The sequence below is a fragment of the Dermochelys coriacea genome, chromosome 27 (genome assembly GCF_009764565.3).
Source record: "Dermochelys coriacea isolate rDerCor1 chromosome 27, rDerCor1.pri.v4, whole genome shotgun sequence".
NCBI lineage: Eukaryota > Metazoa > Chordata > Testudines > Dermochelyidae > Dermochelys > Dermochelys coriacea.
In genome coordinates this window covers 4,819,788-4,837,240 of record NC_050094.1, presented here as the reverse complement: position 1 = coordinate 4,837,240, position 17,453 = coordinate 4,819,788, and the positions used below count along the sequence as shown (strand labels likewise).

General features: G+C 44.7%; 1 protein-coding gene and 1 long non-coding RNA gene across 2 annotated transcripts in view; one reads left to right on the top strand and one right to left on the bottom strand.

The window, feature by feature from the left end:
• The window catches only part of ASIC2 (acid sensing ion channel subunit 2), a 1,237,856-nt gene that overhangs the window by 515,546 nt on the left and 704,857 nt on the right, over nt 1–17,453 (top strand). The window lies entirely within an intron of this gene.
• Nucleotides 9,274–16,317, bottom strand: LOC119849133. Its single transcript, XR_005290419.1, has 3 exons — nt 15,965–16,317; nt 14,871–14,962; nt 9,274–9,622 (listed from the first exon to the last, which is right to left on the bottom strand). It is a non-coding gene; the product is annotated as an uncharacterized LOC119849133 (long non-coding RNA).

Below are 17,453 nucleotides of genomic sequence, written 5' to 3'. Positions count from 1 at the left end.
GGCACAGACACTTATCCTGAACCAAAAATACATGATCCTTTACTCCTCCGGATGAGATGCTGCAATATCTGTGGGAGAGATCGGATTAGTCGTTAGCAAGTACGGGATTTGGTTACCCTCATCAGACTGTGGAAAGGCAACAAACTGTGTGGGAATTGGCCCATGGGGACACTAGGAGTCTATTAGCAACGTTCCAGGTCTGTTGTTTGTGCCTTTTCCTTAGCATATGGTTTAAAACCAGGCATGAGGGAATTGCAGGCAAGCTGGAGACAGCAAGGAGCCCAGGCTCTGGGATGTACGAGATGTGATATGTTCCCACTGGGTCCAATGAATTGCGCAGGGATAAAAACCCACGGCAGAAAGAGCTCAGCCAGAAGACTACCACACAACAACATTAGCAACAGAGGGCGCTGTTCACACCAGATACATCTCAGGAAAACTGGACTCTTTTCCTAGAGATCATCAAAGCCCACAAATGAGAGCTCTGTATCAACCACCTCTGCCTGGGTCGCGTGGTTTAATGGGCCCATTTCAGCAGCTGCGTCTTTACTAATTGTAACCCCCGTCCCTGAAAAAAATGCATTAATTTTACTCAACTAGCTCTTTTTGCTGAGGCTTTAAAAGGAGCCATGGTGCATGAGATGCCCATCTGTGGGTGAAAATTAGAAAAAAAATCAGCATGTTTAGCAGGGAGCAGCCTATGCTAGCCAGGAGGCAATGCCAAGGAACAGCCAGGGCCCAAACCTTGCCCAACAAAGGGAGTTCAGTGCCTAACTCTGAGCTGGGAGGAGGTGCCTACCTCTGCTTGGGATTCCCAGCCATGAACACTTTCCTGAAGTTATATTCCTAAGCCAGGTGAGTTGTTTCTCATAAAGAAGCAGAGAGCCCACCCCGTTCTAGCCAGTGATCCAGCGGTTAGGGCACTGTCCTGGTATGTGGGAAAGTTGGGTCTTCCACATCCCAGGGAAGGGCCCTGCCCATCAGGATCTAGAGCCATTTTGACTCTGCTGCTGGCCCAATGAACATTTGCTTATTTATGCAAAGTGGAACAGCTTAAGGGGAGATGGGCCCAACCCCTCTTGTGACCAGTCAGCTGCCCCCCCTAGCTGAAGATGTCAGGCAAGGGATCAGGTGCTAGCTGGAAAGCACCTGGGCATAGCTCCACAAAAGAAATTTGGGTCCAGCTCCTCAAAGGTAATATGGTGCCTAACTTCCATGGGAGTTAGGCCCCTAAATATCTATGAGGATATGGATATTAAGTGCTTAACTCCCTGAGAGAAATGGGGTGTGGGCCACACTCCTCCCCTCAGCATCTCACGCTGGGTTCAATGGATCCCCTTCTTAAGTGCCGCCAATCTCAGCATTGCAACGCCCAAGTACCTTGTGGTTGGGGCCTTGGTCTTTCTAAAGGCCAGCAAGAGCTTAGCTGGGCTACAGCACTGCAGGCAACAGGAAGGCTCCTGAAGGAGTTCTTGGTCCGGGAGAAAGAATTTAGCTACTTGGTGACTTCCAGGCAGGTGAGGTGGGGAACAAGAACTTCAGTCACACCCATGATTGCAGTATCAACACACCCTGGGAACTGTAGCCCTTGCAGGGGCCAGAGGAATTCTCTCATTTTGTTATTTTGCCTATGTTTCTGGTTAGCTAATTACTGTGCCCTGAGGCAGACTCTGGTGTAGGGTTGATCCTTCTGGCTTAGAGGGTCATTGAGCCTTGGGCCTTTGCAGCATAGAAGTGAAGATAGACAGAGTCCTCTTGATTTTGGGGAGGGAAGTGACACCATCACTTTGGGTTGTTTTAGCCTTAATGTAAAAACAAATGAGGACTTTATTCTGATGATCTACAGTGAGCCCTATTATCCTGCCATAATGAAGCTGTGAGTTTAATTGCATCTGGCAGACCTGCCATGCATAACTGTGTCCCAAACTCCCATTACGTTTTTCAATTTACATGTATTACCTTGCCCTGGGAAAATTCTCTGCCCTTCTGCCCACTGAATTAAATGGCTATTATGAAAACTGTACAGGCCATTTGAGCGATATGGACATCGGATTTTCAACTGGGAGGCAATTAGCTTGTAATATGTCTTAAATCCAAATCCTTGTGCTCTAAAAGAATCCAGAAAACAGAGTTTGCAAGAGACCGCAGGTCATGTAGTAGGATAAAAGTTTATGCATCTGCTTCTCCTTTCACTCAGCCAGCATTAATGAGGAACAAGGGGGTTACATCTATGTAAGGGAGATGACAATCAGACCCTGGTGCTTTAATGGTGGATAACTTAGATATATTTCAAAGTAGCAGCCATGTTAGTCTGTATTCGCAAAAAGAAAAGGAGTACTTGTGGCACCTTAGAGACTAACAAATTTATTTGAGCATAAGCTTCCGTGAGCTACAGCTCACTTCATCGGGTGCATTCAGTGGAAAATACAGTGGGGAGATTTATATACACACACAGAGAACATGAAACAGTGGGTCTTACCATACACACTGTAAGGAGAGTGATCACTTAATGGGAGCCATTACCAGCAGGAGAGCAGGGGACTCAGTGACAACTGCTGGAAATGGCCCACCTTGATTATCACTACAAAAGGTTCCTTCCCCCCCCCCCCCCGGCTGGTAATAGCTCACCTTAAGTGATCACTCTCATTACAGTGTGTATGGTAACACCCATTGTTTCATGTTCCCTATGTATATAAATCTCCCCACTGTATTTTCCACTGAATGCATCCGATGAAATGAGCTGTAGGTCACGAAAGCTTATGCTCAAATAAATTTGTTAGTCTAAGGTGCCACAAGTACTCATTTTCTTTTTACATATATTTGCAAGTCATAGCACCATTAAAAATCAACAAAAGTTGATTGGGTATATTGTCTCATGCAAACTCCATCCACAATACACTGGAGCTAATGGCATGAGTGAGTTACAAAATTAAAACAGAGGGAAAAAGACATTAAAAGAGACAACCAAAGGTAGAGGAGACAGTTTTAGATCAAATTTGAAAGGAGATGAAAACCTGATCTGTGTAATTTGTGTCTATTAAGGCATCTCCAATGTGCTCATCGCCAACATATGAAGGCACCACTAATATGGATGCTGCAGCAGTCAGGACTTGAGACACTGTGTACACTTGCAAAAAGACACAGGGCAGGCCCTTAAGAGGCTACAGTCTAATTGCATCATTTACCAGGGAAATCTCAAGCTCTGTAACTTTAGGCACTAGCAGCCAGCCATTTACATCTCACATCCACTAATAGCGTCACACTGCAATATTCTGCTTGAATAGACCTGGTATCCTCTGGAAACATCTACAAAAGGTTCCATTTAGAAGCAGCACTACCATGTGTCCCATATGTGGTAGGGGAAGCTATTCCCATTTTATATGGCCGTCTGCTCCAGTGTCTTATTCATCACCTACGGTTGTTACAATCTTTGCAGCCGCTAAATGCAATGGCACGGCTGCGACATGAGCAACAAAGATCCTGTTTTCATGCAAATATGGCTGGTAATAACAACTGGGAGGAAGAAAACCACAGGGAGCAGCAGAATATCCCCTAGTGTAACATTGTCCAACACTCCCCGCAAAACTTTAGCTGGTTTTTGATGTTTGTTCATTTCCCTTTTTATTTTGTTTAAAAAGATAATAATTAGCAGTTCGGGATGAACCCTGTCCAGTGCTGAGCCTACCCAAAACTAATGGATTGGCAGGAGGTGAACACTCTGTAGATCTCAGGGCTTACAAAAGAGGGTTGGTGTATCATTACCTCACATTATACAAGGCATGGGGGAGTGAGTCAACCTCGCAAAATGAGCCAGTGGCAGGGATGAAACCAGTCCCATTCTCATGTCCTACCCCCTGGATGTGTTTCATGTCCTGTCTGCTGGGAAACAATAGGAGAGGACTCCATGTTTCTAAAAATTACATTGGCTCTTCATTAATAGACATATTTGGAGAGATGTTGCAACTGCAGCTGGCATTCCAGCCATGTGTACACAGATTAACTGCCCAGTGCTCTGCCAAACTCTTCCCTCCTGCAAACCATGCTACTTCCTGCAAGTTCTAGCCAGTTTGCTACAGACTGGACCTCACTGATCCCCCTGCTTTGGCTTTGGGTTCATTTCATTCCACATTGGAACACGAACAAATTACAGAAGCTCCATTTTTTTTTTCATGAAATGCAATTCTTGTTTTTGAGCCCACCGTGCTCAGGGTGCACTCTTGTCAGTTCTCTAAACTCAGCAGCATGGGGCTAGGTTACTGTTTGGAGTGGAGATGACCCCACCTCAGGCTGGACCAGAATGTTGTGCTGAGGATGTAGCTATTTAATCAAATTTATCCTGAAGCATTTGTAGCAATCAGCCCTGAACCAACCTCTCCCCAAGTCTGCAGCATTAGGGAACTTGTAACTTTGGCAGCACAGGGCCAGTTTCTACACAGCATTGGAGGAAATTGCAGCCCAGTTGGAGTGGATACTTTCTAACCATGTTTTTACCTCTCCATATTGAGTTGCCGCAGGGATTGATGCGACTGTGCATTTTGCTTTAAATTACAGCAGCCTATGGGCCGCTCTGCAGTACCCCGCCTCCATCCTCTGCCATATCTCTGTGCCAGGGCTGTGTAGGAAGGTGGCATAGTGCTCTCCTGAGCTGTGAGAATTCTCTGGAGCAGTGTAAAGGGGCCCTAGTAGGAATCTGGCCCCCCATCTTTTGCCTAGATGTTAACCCAAAGTCTTGACTATTGGTGGACATTAAAATCTGAAGGTCTCTTTTCACAAAGACAGGGGCTGTGAATCTGGAGGTTCTGGCCAAATTTCAACTGGTGAGGGTGTATTCTTCCTAGTACCTGAGCTGGCCACTTGGAGAAAATCCAGTGGATTTTAGATGCAAATCTGAGCAGCAGGCAGCATGGCCCAGCGGTTAGAGCACTGGACTTAGACTCAGGAAATCTGAGAGTCAGAGTGACAATTCATAATGACAATGAATAGCCATTTTGCCGGAGACTGGGAGTGAGAATGGGGGGTACTCACTTAGGATGTTGGAGACCCACATTCACGTCGTTGCTGCAATGGCTAATTATACAAAGTGGAACTGGACAGACTGAAGAGCTCCACACCAGACCATTCTGGTAGCACAGTGCTAGGACATTCCTTTGCATTATGGGTGACCCACGTGCAAATCTATTTTCCACATCAGGCAGCGGGGAGAATTGTGGCTGAGTCTCCCTCATCCCGAGTCCCCTAATCACTGGGCTAAAGGTTATAGGGGAACTTCCTCGGAGTTTTGCTTCGCAAGTCCTCCTTTCTTTTCGTCAAAACACCCAAAACCGAAATGAAACACTTCTAGTCAGGTCCAACCAAATGTTTAATTTCGGCTCAACTCAACAATTTTTAAACTTTTTGATTCACCAAAAATTTCGAAGTTTCCTTTTTGGTTCAACCCAAAGCAAAACCTTTCTCCAGAATTCCCAGTGAACTACACAATCATTATTCACCCACCTCCAGTTTTATTACTGGCCCCTATATGTAAAATGGGAGATTCCCCTACATCCAACAGCCCCTCAAAATCCATATACAACTCCGCTGGCAGCGTCAGCTAGCTAAGACATCCTTCATTCCATGCGGCCTATGGGTTGCAAGCGCAGTTCCTACTGTCCACCCCAGGTGGCGCAATTCCTCTTTGGTCAAGTTTGGGATGAAAAGGGGCTGCAGGAATGAAAAATTAACAAGTGACATTGTGACAGGTACAGACCCTAAATCCCTGGACTCACTAACACACTTATTCTGGGCCTCATACAGAAAATGGGGAATTAATTTAATAGGTTAGAGCAAGGGCATAAGCAGCACTAAAAATTTAGCAGGTCTGGTGTGCAATGAAGCAAGGTAAACATAGGAGAGAAATGGTCCCAGAGATTGACAAGTTTTTAGGTCTGGGTTTAAGTCAATAGCAGAGCTGGTGGAAAATTTTCCAATGGAACATTTTTCTGATGGAAAACGCTGTTCTGTTGCAGTCCAAAAGTTCTGCAGGAATGTGTCAATTTGAATGAAATTTCATTTTGAAGGGAAAAAAATTGAAACAGCAGCATTTTGATAATGTCCCATTTCAACCTTTTTCAAAATGGAATGTTTCAATTTTTTTTTATTTCAAAACGGTGTTTCGACATTTATTCTATGTTATACTTTTAAAAATAATTTTAAAAAGTCAAAATTGAAACAAAACATTTCAATTATATGAAACTAAATATATGTTTATTTTGCTGGAAATTTAGAAATTTGACATTTCATTCCAATTTGGAGCAATTAAAAAATTGCAAAATTTCCCATGAAACAGAAATTTCTGTTCCCTTAGTGCTCTAGTCAATAGGTTACCATGATGTGTAGCTTGGGTCTACCAATGTGCATTCACTGAAAGCCCTTGCTAAGCTTCCCTCAGCTTGATCTCCACCAGCACAGCCATGTCATAGTGTACTGTATGCAGCAGGAATCTCTGGCCTGTCTTGGTAAATGAGCCTGTGCTCTGCCTATTGTAATCTAACTGGTTTATAAATTACATTACAAGTCAGAGTCTGTTAATTCCAATCAATTTAAAAATAGCAAATACCATTAAAAAGAGGTTTCCACTCTATACGGCTAAATTCAGTGCCACCAAATGCATCTGATGAAGTGAGCTGTAGCTCACGAAAGCTTATGCTCAAATAAATTTGTTAGTCTAAGGTGCCACAAGTACTCATTTTCTTTTTACATATATTTGCAAGTCATAGCACCATTAAAAATCAACAAAAGTTGATTGGGTATATTGTCTCATGCAAACTCCATCCACAATACACTGGAGCTAATGGCATGAGTGAGTTACAAAATTAAAACAGAGGGAAAAAGACATTAAAAGAGACAACCAAAGGTAGAGGAGACAGTTTTAGATCAAATTTGAAAGGAGATGAAAACCTGATCTGTGTAATTTGTGTCTATTAAGGCATCTCCAATGTGCTCATCGCCAACATATGAAGGCACCACTAATATGGATGCTGCAGCAGTCAGGACTTGAGACACTGTGTACACTTGCAAAAAGACACAGGGCAGGCCCTTAAGAGGCTACAGTCTAATTACATCATTTACCAGGGAAATCTCAAGCTCTGTAACTTTAGGCACTAGCAGCCAGCCATTTACATCTCACATCCACTAATAGCGTCACACTGCAATATTCTGCTTGAATAGACCTGGTCTCCTCTGGAAACATCTACAAAAGGTTCCATTTAGAAGCAGCACTACCATGTGTCCCATATGTGGTAGGGGAAGCTATTCCCATTTTATATGGCCGTCTGCTCCAGTGTCTTATTCATCACCTACGGTTGTTACAATCTTTGCAGCCGCTAAATGCAATGGCACGGCTGCGACATGAGCAACAAAGATCCTGTTTTCATGCAAATATGGCTGGTAATAACAACTGGGAGGAAGAAAACCACAGGGAGCAGCAGAATATCCCCTAGTGTAACATTGTCCAACACTCCCCGCAAAACTTTAGCTGGTTTTTGATGTTTGTTCATTTCCCTTTTTATTTTGTTTAAAAAGATAATAATTAGCAGTTCGGGATGAACCCTGTCCAGTGCTGAGCCTACCCAAAACTAATGGATTGGCAGGAGGTGAACACTCTGTAGATCTCAGGGCTTACAAAAGAGGGTTGGTGTATCATTACCTCACATTATACAAGGCATGGGGGAGTGAGTCAACCTCGCAAAATGAGCCAGTGGCAGGGATGAAACCAGTCCCATTCTCATGTCCTACCCCCTGGATGTGTTTCATGTCCTGTCTGCTGGGAAACAATAGGAGAGGACTCCATGTTTCTAAAAATTACATTGGCTCTTCATTAATAGACATATTTGGAGAGATGTTGCAACTGCAGCTGGCATTCCAGCCATGTGTACACAGATTAACTGCCCAGTGCTCTGCCAAACTCTTCCCTCCTGCAAACCATGCTACTTCCTGCAAGTTCTAGCCAGTTTGCTACAGACTGGACCTCACTGATCCCCCTGCTTTGGCTTTGGGTTCATTTCATTCCACATTGGAACACGAACAAATTACAGAAGCTCCATTTTTTTTTTTCATGAAATGCAATTCTTGTTTTTGAGCCCCCGTGCTCAGGGTGCACTCTTGTCAGTTCTCTAAACTCAGCAGCATGGGGCTAGGTTACTGTTTGGAGTGGAGATGACCCCACCTCAGGCTGGACCAGAATGTTGTGCTGAGGATGTAGCTATTTAATCAAATTTATCCTGAAGCATTTGTAGCAATCAGCCCTGAACCAACCTCTCCCCGAGTCTGCAGCATTAGGGAACTTGTAACTTTGGCAGCACAGGGCCAGTTTCTACACAGCATTGGAGGAAATTGCAGCCCAGTTGGAGTGGATACTTTCTAACCATGTTTTTACCTCTCCATATTGAGTTGCCGCAGGGATTGATGCGACTGTGCATTTTGCTTTAAATTACAGCAGCCTATGGGCCGCTCTGCAGTACCCCGCCTCCATCCTCTGCCATATCTCTGTGCCAGGGCTGTGTAGGAAGGTGGCATAGTGCTCTCCTGAGCTGTGAGAATTCTCTGGAGCAGTGTAAAGGGGCCCTAGTAGGAATCTGGCCCCCCATCTTTTGCCTAGATGTTAACCCAAAGTCTTGACTATTGGTGGACATTAAAATCTGAAGGTCTCTTTTCACAAAGACAGGGGCTGTGAATCTGGAGGTTCTGGCCAAATTTCAACTGGTGAGGGTGTATTCTTCCTAGTACCTGAGCTGGCCACTTGGAGAAAATCCAGTGGATTTTAGATGCAAATCTGAGCAGCAGGCAGCATGGCCCAGCGGTTAGAGCACTGGACTTAGACTCAGGAAATCTGAGAGTCAGAGTGACAATTCATAATGACAATGAATAGCCATTTTGCCGGAGACTGGGAGTGAGAATGGGGGGTACTCACTTAGGATGTTGGAGACCCACATTCACGTCGTTGCTGCAATGGCTAATTATACAAAGTGGAACTGGACAGACTGAAGAGCTCCACACCAGACCATTCTGGTAGCACAGTGCTAGGACATTCCTTTGCATTATGGGTGACCCACGTGCAAATCTATTTTCCACATCAGGCAGCGGGGAGAATTGTGGCTGAGTCTCCCTCATCCCGAGTCCCCTAATCACTGGGCTAAAGGTTATAGGGGAACTTCCTCGGAGTTTTGCTTCGCAAGTCCTCCTTTCTTTTCGTCAAGACACCCAAAACCGAAATGAAACACTTCTAGTCAGGTCCAACCAAATGTTTAATTTCGGCTCAACTCAACAATTTTTAAACTTTTTGATTCACCAAAAATTTCGAAGTTTCCTTTTTGGTTCAACCCAAAGCAAAACCTTTCTCCAGAATTCCCAGTGAACTACACAATCATTATTCACCCACCTCCAGTTTTATTACTGGCCCCTATATGTAAAATGGGAGATTCCCCTACATCCAACAGCCCCTCAAAATCCATATACAACTCCGCTGGCAGCGTCAGCTAGCTAAGACATCCTTCATTCCATGCGGCCTATGGGTTGCAAGCGCAGTTCCTACTGTCCACCCCAGGTGGCGCAATTCCTCTTTGGTCAAGTTTGGGATGAAAAGGGGCTGCAGGAATGAAAAATTAACAAGTGACATTGTGACAGGGTACAGACCCTAAATCCCTGGACTCACTAACACACTTATTCTGGGCCTCATACAGAAAATGGGGAATTAATTTAATAGGTTAGAGCAAGGGCATAAGCAGCACTAAAAATTTAGCAGGTCTGGTGTGCAATGAAGCAAGGTAAACATAGGAGAGAAATGGTCCCAGAGATTGACAAGTTTTTAGGTCTGGGTTTAAGTCAATAGCAGAGCTGGTGGAAAATTTTCCAATGGAACATTTTTCTGATGGAAAACGCTGTTCTGTTGCAGTCCAAAAGTTCTGCAGGAATGTGTCAATTTGAATGAAATTTCATTTTGAAGGGAAAAAAATTGAAACAGCAGCATTTTGATAATGTCCCATTTCAACCTTTTTCAAAATGGAATGTTTCAATTTTTTTTTATTTCAAAACGGTGTTTCGACATTTATTCTATGTTATACTTTTAAAAATAATTTTAAAAAGTCAAAATTGAAACAAAACATTTCAATTATATGAAACTAAATATATGTTTATTTTGCTGGAAATTTAGAAATTTGACATTTCATTCCAATTTGGAGCAATTAAAAAATTGCAAAATTTCCCATGAAACAGAAATTTCTGTTCCCTTAGTGCTCTAGTCAATAGGTTACCATGATGTGTAGCTTGGGTCTACCAATGTGCATTCACTGAAAGCCCTTGCTAAGCTTCCCTCAGCTTGATCTCCACCAGCACAGCCATGTCATAGTGTACTGTATGCAGCAGGAATCTCTGGCCTGTCTTGGTAAATGAGCCTGTGCTCTGCCTATTGTAATCTAACTGGTTTATAAATTACATTACAAGTCAGAGTCTGTTAATTCCAATCAATTTAAAAATAGCAAATACCATTAAAAAGAGGTTTCCACTCTATACGGCTAAATTCAGTGCCACCAAATGCATCTGATGAAGTGAGCTGTAGCTCACGAAAGCTTATGCTCTAATAAATTTGTTAGTCTCTAAGGTGCCACAAGTACTCCTTTTCTTTTTGCGAATACAGACTAACATGGCTGCTACTCTGAAACCTGTCATTAAAGAGAGAGAGGAGAGAGAGAGAGAGAGAGGGAAAGCAACTTAATTTGAAAGGAGATTATTTTTGATCAGTGAATATGGATGCTGCCAGGGTCACAGCTTAATTTCCACCAGACACAGAGATAAGCCAAGAGGCTTAGGGGCTATTTATTTTCAAAATAATTTCAGAGCATTTTGCAGTAAATTTAATACTAGTGCCAGAGTTGGGTTGATAGTGCTGGGACTGCTTGGGTTGGGAGCTTCTCTTCTCCCTGTGTCATGACATGAAGGCAAAGGGGACAGCAAATTCAATGGTAGGAGGAAATACTTTTCCACACAATGCATAGACAGACTGTGGAACCCACTGCCAGAGGATGTTGTTGACACTGAGAATTTTGTAAGACTCAAAGAGGGACTGGATGTTTATTACAAAGGAGCAGGAGTTCCTGCAGGAGTAAATGGGAGCTTTCTCCAACTCTAGATTTATCCAATTTCTGCTGTTCTGGTTTGTTCTGTAGCTGTCTGGAAATAGTCCCCATTTCATTATACGTTCACCATCATACCTGACTCTGAGTAATATTAATGAGGAGAGAATAGAGTCTGCAGTCTCAATGGTGCAGGTAGGGTTGCCAACTCTGACAAACTATTTCGGGAGATTTTTTTTCCCCCCAGCATAACAATGTCATTTTCTTAAAATAGCCTATTAAAATCTCCTGGATTGCTTTCAATAGTCATGGGAGATTGATGCCAATTCCGGTAGACTCCAGGCCAGCCCTGGATGATTGGCAACCCTAGCTCCAGGCGCAGAATTTCCTGGGCTCACTCTTTTAAACACAGATGAAAGGTACCCGATTTTCAACCCCTGCAAGTGAAAGCTTCCCCCACAGCACAGGGGTAGTATGGTCAGTGATCATGCAGGTTACACGCCATACCAATCTCCCTTTGAGCCTCCCTCCTAAACTGGGGAACCACCAGCAGCAGCATTGGGAGCAGCAGCATTCAAAGACTGATTTTCAAAGGTACTTAGGCCTTGGGCACCTAACCTGCTTAGGAGCTTCTGAAAATCTCACTAGACTCCTCTTTGTGTCTTTAGGCACCTAAACAATGTGGCCCGTTCAGCCTTCGGGCTCTGCTCAATCTGCCAATACAAGGGTGAGCTGGCTGTGATGTAGGCCTCTGTCTTCTGAAGAGGCATCAGATAGTAACTGCTTCCCCTTGCAGCCACCATTCACCATGGGACTGGCTCCCCATCATCTAGAAACGAAAGTCTCCATGGATACTTAGCAGGAAGATGGACTATTCCTTCCCTACATGTGATGTATTCTGTTCCCATCCCCGAAGACATCCAGTCCATCAGAAATTCCTTCTATAGCTGTTTGACCCAAGATTCCTGCCTCAGGCCTGGCTGTCTCAGATAATAAAGGTGAGTACCGGGAGAAACTATGCTGACAGAGCTCTTATTTGCCCCCCTTCCCCTCAAACCCTCCCTGCTACCGTCTTTCTCAATCACTGTGGATAACATGACCACCCTGCCTGTCGTTCAGACCTGTAACCTTTGACTCCAACCTCTCTCTATGTCCTCACTTCTAGGCTAGGTCTCATTCTTGCAGATTCTTTCTGCCTAACTTATGAGATATGGACTTTCCTACCTATCCACCCAGGCTCTTGTCCGCTCACATCTGAATGACCGCTACGCCCTCTTCTCTGGCCTTGACCCAGGCACTCATGCTCCACTCATATCCGTTCAGCATGTTGCTGAAAAGATCATTCTCCTAGCCCGTAGCTTTGCCCACGTAACCCCACTCTTGCATTGTGGTCCTGGCTCCCCCCATGTCTATCGCATCACATGGGAGCTGCTTAGCTTCATTTTCAGCTTATCCCCACCTGACCGATCATCTCTCGTTCACAACCGAGATGTTGACTCCCACCTTTGACTGGCCCAAGATGCCAGCTTGCCCATGTGTCCCATTTTCAAACAAGCACCTTTGTGCCTTCTCCCATACTGACTCTCACACTTGGACAAAGCTCCCTGCAAACATCCACAAATCCAACTCTTTTACCATCAGGTTCTGACCAAAATTATCCCATCGTCCAATGAGCTGCCTGTAACCACTTGTGGTTTCTTGTCTTACCCTATAAGCTCCTTGGGATAGGGTACATCATTTTGTACTGTGTTTGCACCACACTGAGCACAATGGGGTCCTGATCCCTGGATGGGGCTCTTCGGTACTGTGTCAATACAAACAAACAACCAACAACGAGAGTAAACATACAAATTGCGTTTATCTGGCTTGCTGGATTCTCATCTTCCCTCTGCTCTGGGGGCTGTTCTTTCTGAGCACAGATTCTGTGCAGCATGCCAGTTCTATATTGACTTGGATATTGATCGAAAGTCTCTCTTCTTATCTATTGAATTTCTCTCCAGGCAAAACAAGTGAGCTAGGATCTGCAGCTGATCGCTGCAGCCCAGCTGTGAGCATCATGTATCTAAGACTCTTCTGTACTATTTTGTTGACAGAAATCACAACTATGAATCTTTTATGCTTTTAAAATAAAAAGTGCTGGCTCTGATCTGTGTTTCTGGTCTGTGTTTTTAATTCCTGTTGCTGAAATGGGGGAATCAAACAGAACAGCTCTTCGCACAGTACTCCCCACAATGGACATCAGCCTTGTAATGAGGAATCCATCCCATCATTGTCTAGCCAATCGTTTTGCTCTCTACTGAGGTTGCCTCTGAGGAGAGCCTGTAAATTCTAATGATCCTTAACAACTCTCAGAGGGGGCAAAGGCAGTGCTATCATCCATGTCTTACAGATGGGCAACCGAGGCCCAGCTTTTAAAAATATATTTAGGCATCGCTGCTCTCAGCATTGCAATGCCTAACTGATTTAGGAGCCTAAATATTTTCAAAGGGGGATTTAGGCACAGGAGAGCATTCCTTTTATTGATGGTCACTCCTAAACACCTTTAAAAAATCTGGCTTTATGTGACTTGCCTCGTCACATAGAAAGCTTGGGGCCGAGAACAGAACTGAACTCAACTCTCCCAAGAGGCAGAGGCAATGTGGTCTCATGGAGTCAGGAAACCCATGCTCTGCTCTTCAGTTCTGCTATTGATGCTCTGGGAGAATCACGTCTCCTCCTATGCCTTGTCTGTTTTTGGCCTGTGTCATGCAGGAGGTCAGACTAGAGGATCACATGAAAAACCCCAGACTTGGACCTTAACCACTGGACCATTTGAAGTTACCACAGCTGTACAATCTTGATGCTAGTGGCTTATTGAAGTGTCATGAAACAATCATAAAAGCTCTATAACTGCTGTTAGTTCTGGCTAACAAAAGGAATTTTGACAGCATCCAGTGGGACCACAACAGACAATAAACCTCAGAGTGGATCAAGAGTAGCAGCTGTGTTAGTCTGTATTCGCAAAAAGAAAAGGAGTACTTCTGGCACCTTAGAGACTAACAAATTTATTTGAGCATTAGCTTTCATGAGCTATGGCTCACTTCATTGGATGCATTCGATGGAAAATACAGTGGGGAGATTTATATACATAGAGAGCATGAAACAATGGGTCTTACCATACACACTGTAACGAGAGTGATCACTTAAGGTGAGCTATTACCAGTAGGAGAGCGGGCGGCGGGGGTGGGGGGGAACCTTTTGTAGTGATAATCAAGCTGGGCCATTTCCAGCAGTTGACAAGAAGTCTGAGGAACAGTGGGAGGTGGGGGGGGGGGGGGGAATAAACATGGGGAAATAGTTTTACTTTGTGAAATGACCCATCCACTCCCAGTCTTTATTCAAGCCTAAGTTAATTGTATCCAGTTTGCAAATTAATTCCAATTCAGCAGTCTCTCGTTGGAGTCTGTTTCTGAAGTTTTTCTGTTGAAGTATTGCAACTTTTAGGTCTGTAATCGAGTGATCAAAGAGAATGAAGTGTTCTCCAACCTGTTCCAAAACTGAACAAAAAACCCCTCCAAAAAAAGTATGAAATTTCCTACAAAACTAAATTTCTGCTCCCCCGCCAATTCCGATTAAATCAAAACTTTTTTCCCCCCCCAATTTTGGCCTTTCATATTATAGATTATAACATTTTAAAAAATTGAAAAAGAGAGTCATTTTAAAATGGAAAAAGTGAAAAAATAAAAAAGTTCTATTCCGAACTGATGGGAAACAAACCATTTTTACCTTAACAAAATGATTTTTTTTTCTATTCTTCTTCCAAAATGAAATGTTGTCGAAATCCACACAGCGTATCACTTTTGACAAACTGACATTTCCTGACAGAAAAAAACTTTGGTTGAAAATTCTTTGCAGTTGTCATGCTTACAGAGTAAATTCTGTAAACTGGGTGAAACCCCACAGTCCTCCCAGTCATTGGTTCTCTGGGCTGCAGTCCCCTATATCCCAACCCACCTATGAGTAAAGTTACACATGTGAGTAAGCGTTGGCAGTACTGGGACTAATGCTGAATGAATCAATGCTTTTTCAGTTTGCTGGCAGTACCAAAAAGCCAAAAACAAATTTCAGTTTGATCCTCAGCTAAGCACATGCAAGAGGCAAATGAAATACCAAGAAGGGAGACATTGTGGCAAAGGGTATCCCCACAGGCAGCATTATAGAAAGCTTCTGTACAGGGCAACATCTATGAATTTAGAGAACTCTGCTTCCAGGACATGCATAAAGAGAGAGGTCAGTATAGACAGAGGAAGGAATAAAGCCTGAATGTTGCACTGTCTTGGCTCTCTTGTGATGCTTGAGCACTGAATGGTTTAGTCTGCAGACATGTATTTATGGAGAAAGTCTCTCCCTCACTGTGCCGGCAGGGCAGCTGGCCAGTGGCTCCCAGACGGGGGGTTGTATGTTTCTGAGCAAAATTTAAAGCGGTATAACTTCCTTTGGTTATTAAGGAGCTAGCTTCTCTTCTCACCTAACAAGTGTAGTGTTAGCAGCAGCAGCCGCCGATTCCTCCCCCCAACCCTGCCAATGGGTCTCAGCTCCAACCAAAGCAATCCTTGGGCTGGACTGGGAGGGAGAATTTTAAATTAAAGTTGGAGGCAGGGGGTCTTGGAATCCCCCGACCCTGTGCACATGAAACACAGGTACACACATACACTAGCAGCACCAGCCTACCCAGTCTAGCTTCAGGCCTGCTGGTGCCTCCGTCACATCAGTTAATTCTCAGCCTCCCAGCACAGTTTTGTGGCTGAGGAGACATGGCTCCCCTCTGGCTAAGTTCATCCCCTTCCAGGGTACCCAAGCCCACCCACAACAAGTCTCACCTGGCACAGGGTTTTCTTCCAAGGGACACTCCTGTTCACCAAGACTTTTGTGCTCTGTTCCCAGACTCCGCTCGCTCTCTCCTAGGTTCTTGTCAGCCTCTCGTGTCTCCCCTTATGGCAGAGGTTATGGCTTTATTCCAGTAGGTAGCAGCAGAAGGGAACCCCTACAGGGTTGGGCTGTCTGCCCCCCATAACCTCACTCTGCTCTGCTTCTTCTTCCCAGGACCTTTTCCTATCTACCTGCCTTCTCTCCTGGTTTCTTTATAGAGCAGCAGCTCCCAAGGCTGTTCACCCTGGAGTAGAGCTATGTCCCCTTGGTTTGGTCTGGTCTGATATCTCCCAGCAGGCTCACCTCCACCCTCATCATGTCTCCACCTGAGCAAGGTCTGTCACAGGTGCAGCTGAGCCCCCAAGCCTCTTAAAGGGCCAGCTCATCCTGTGACACGCATACAGATACTTGCATGCACGTGGGCACGTCAGCCCTGACTTTATTGCTGCGAGGGATGTGCCGGGATTTGCTTTACAAAACCCTGCTGCACTGATCAGCCTGACCCTACAAACCCTTCCTCACATTACTTTCCCTGCTGTAATCAATGAGTCGGCTGCAAGAAATGGGGGCTGTTCACCTGAAGGAGGGGGCCGGCACTAGGCTGGTGAGACAAAACGATTGAAAGGGAAACACAAAGCTATGAAAACATCGCATGTTCTAGGTTTACGGCAAGCAAATCTGTGGATGCAATTAAGAAACAAGGCTTGGTGCTGCTGTGTTTTACTGCCAGCTCCCCCCCTTGCCGCAGTACACGCACACTGGGATGCCAGGCAACACCAGCGGTTCAGGTGCTCAGATTCCAATGGGCTCTGATGTAGAGTCTGCATCGTAAAGTGCAGGAACTTTTCAGGCAGCCTCCATCAGCTGCTTAAATTCTCTCCTGACCTTCTTTCATCTTTATGCGCAGTGCAGGGGCTGGGGGCTAGGTTTAGCCGTGGGCACAGCCCTCACCCAAAAAGGGGTTTGGCATTGGCATAAGCCTTGAAACAATCATATTCCCAAGCCATGGCAGGTTGCTCAAAACTCACAGTGACGTCTAGCCTGAGCCACTGGGATTAGGATCCATCTGGTAGGCTCTGAACCAGAATGTGGGAAGGCAATTTAGCTTGGTAAAGGTCTCACCTGCTCATCAGGGTCTTCCCAGTGATTTTGCATCACTTGGGCCCTGCTATATTAATGTCTCAAGCTGCTGCAGGTTGGAGCATGCAGGCAAGCTGCTTGGGTGCCCAAGCATAGGGGATTTTGCGGCTCTTCACTCTGTGCACAAAAAGTCAGACCCTTGCAAAACGCCATGCCAAGGTGTGTATGTGCGTGTTCTCTGCTGCTTGCAGGTTTGTATGTGACTTACTGTGCTAAGATGCAGGTCTGACCCACCTACATTCAGAGTTTCATATCCCAAGCATATCAGCACTTTGTCCATCTGAGGTAGGAACAGAAAAG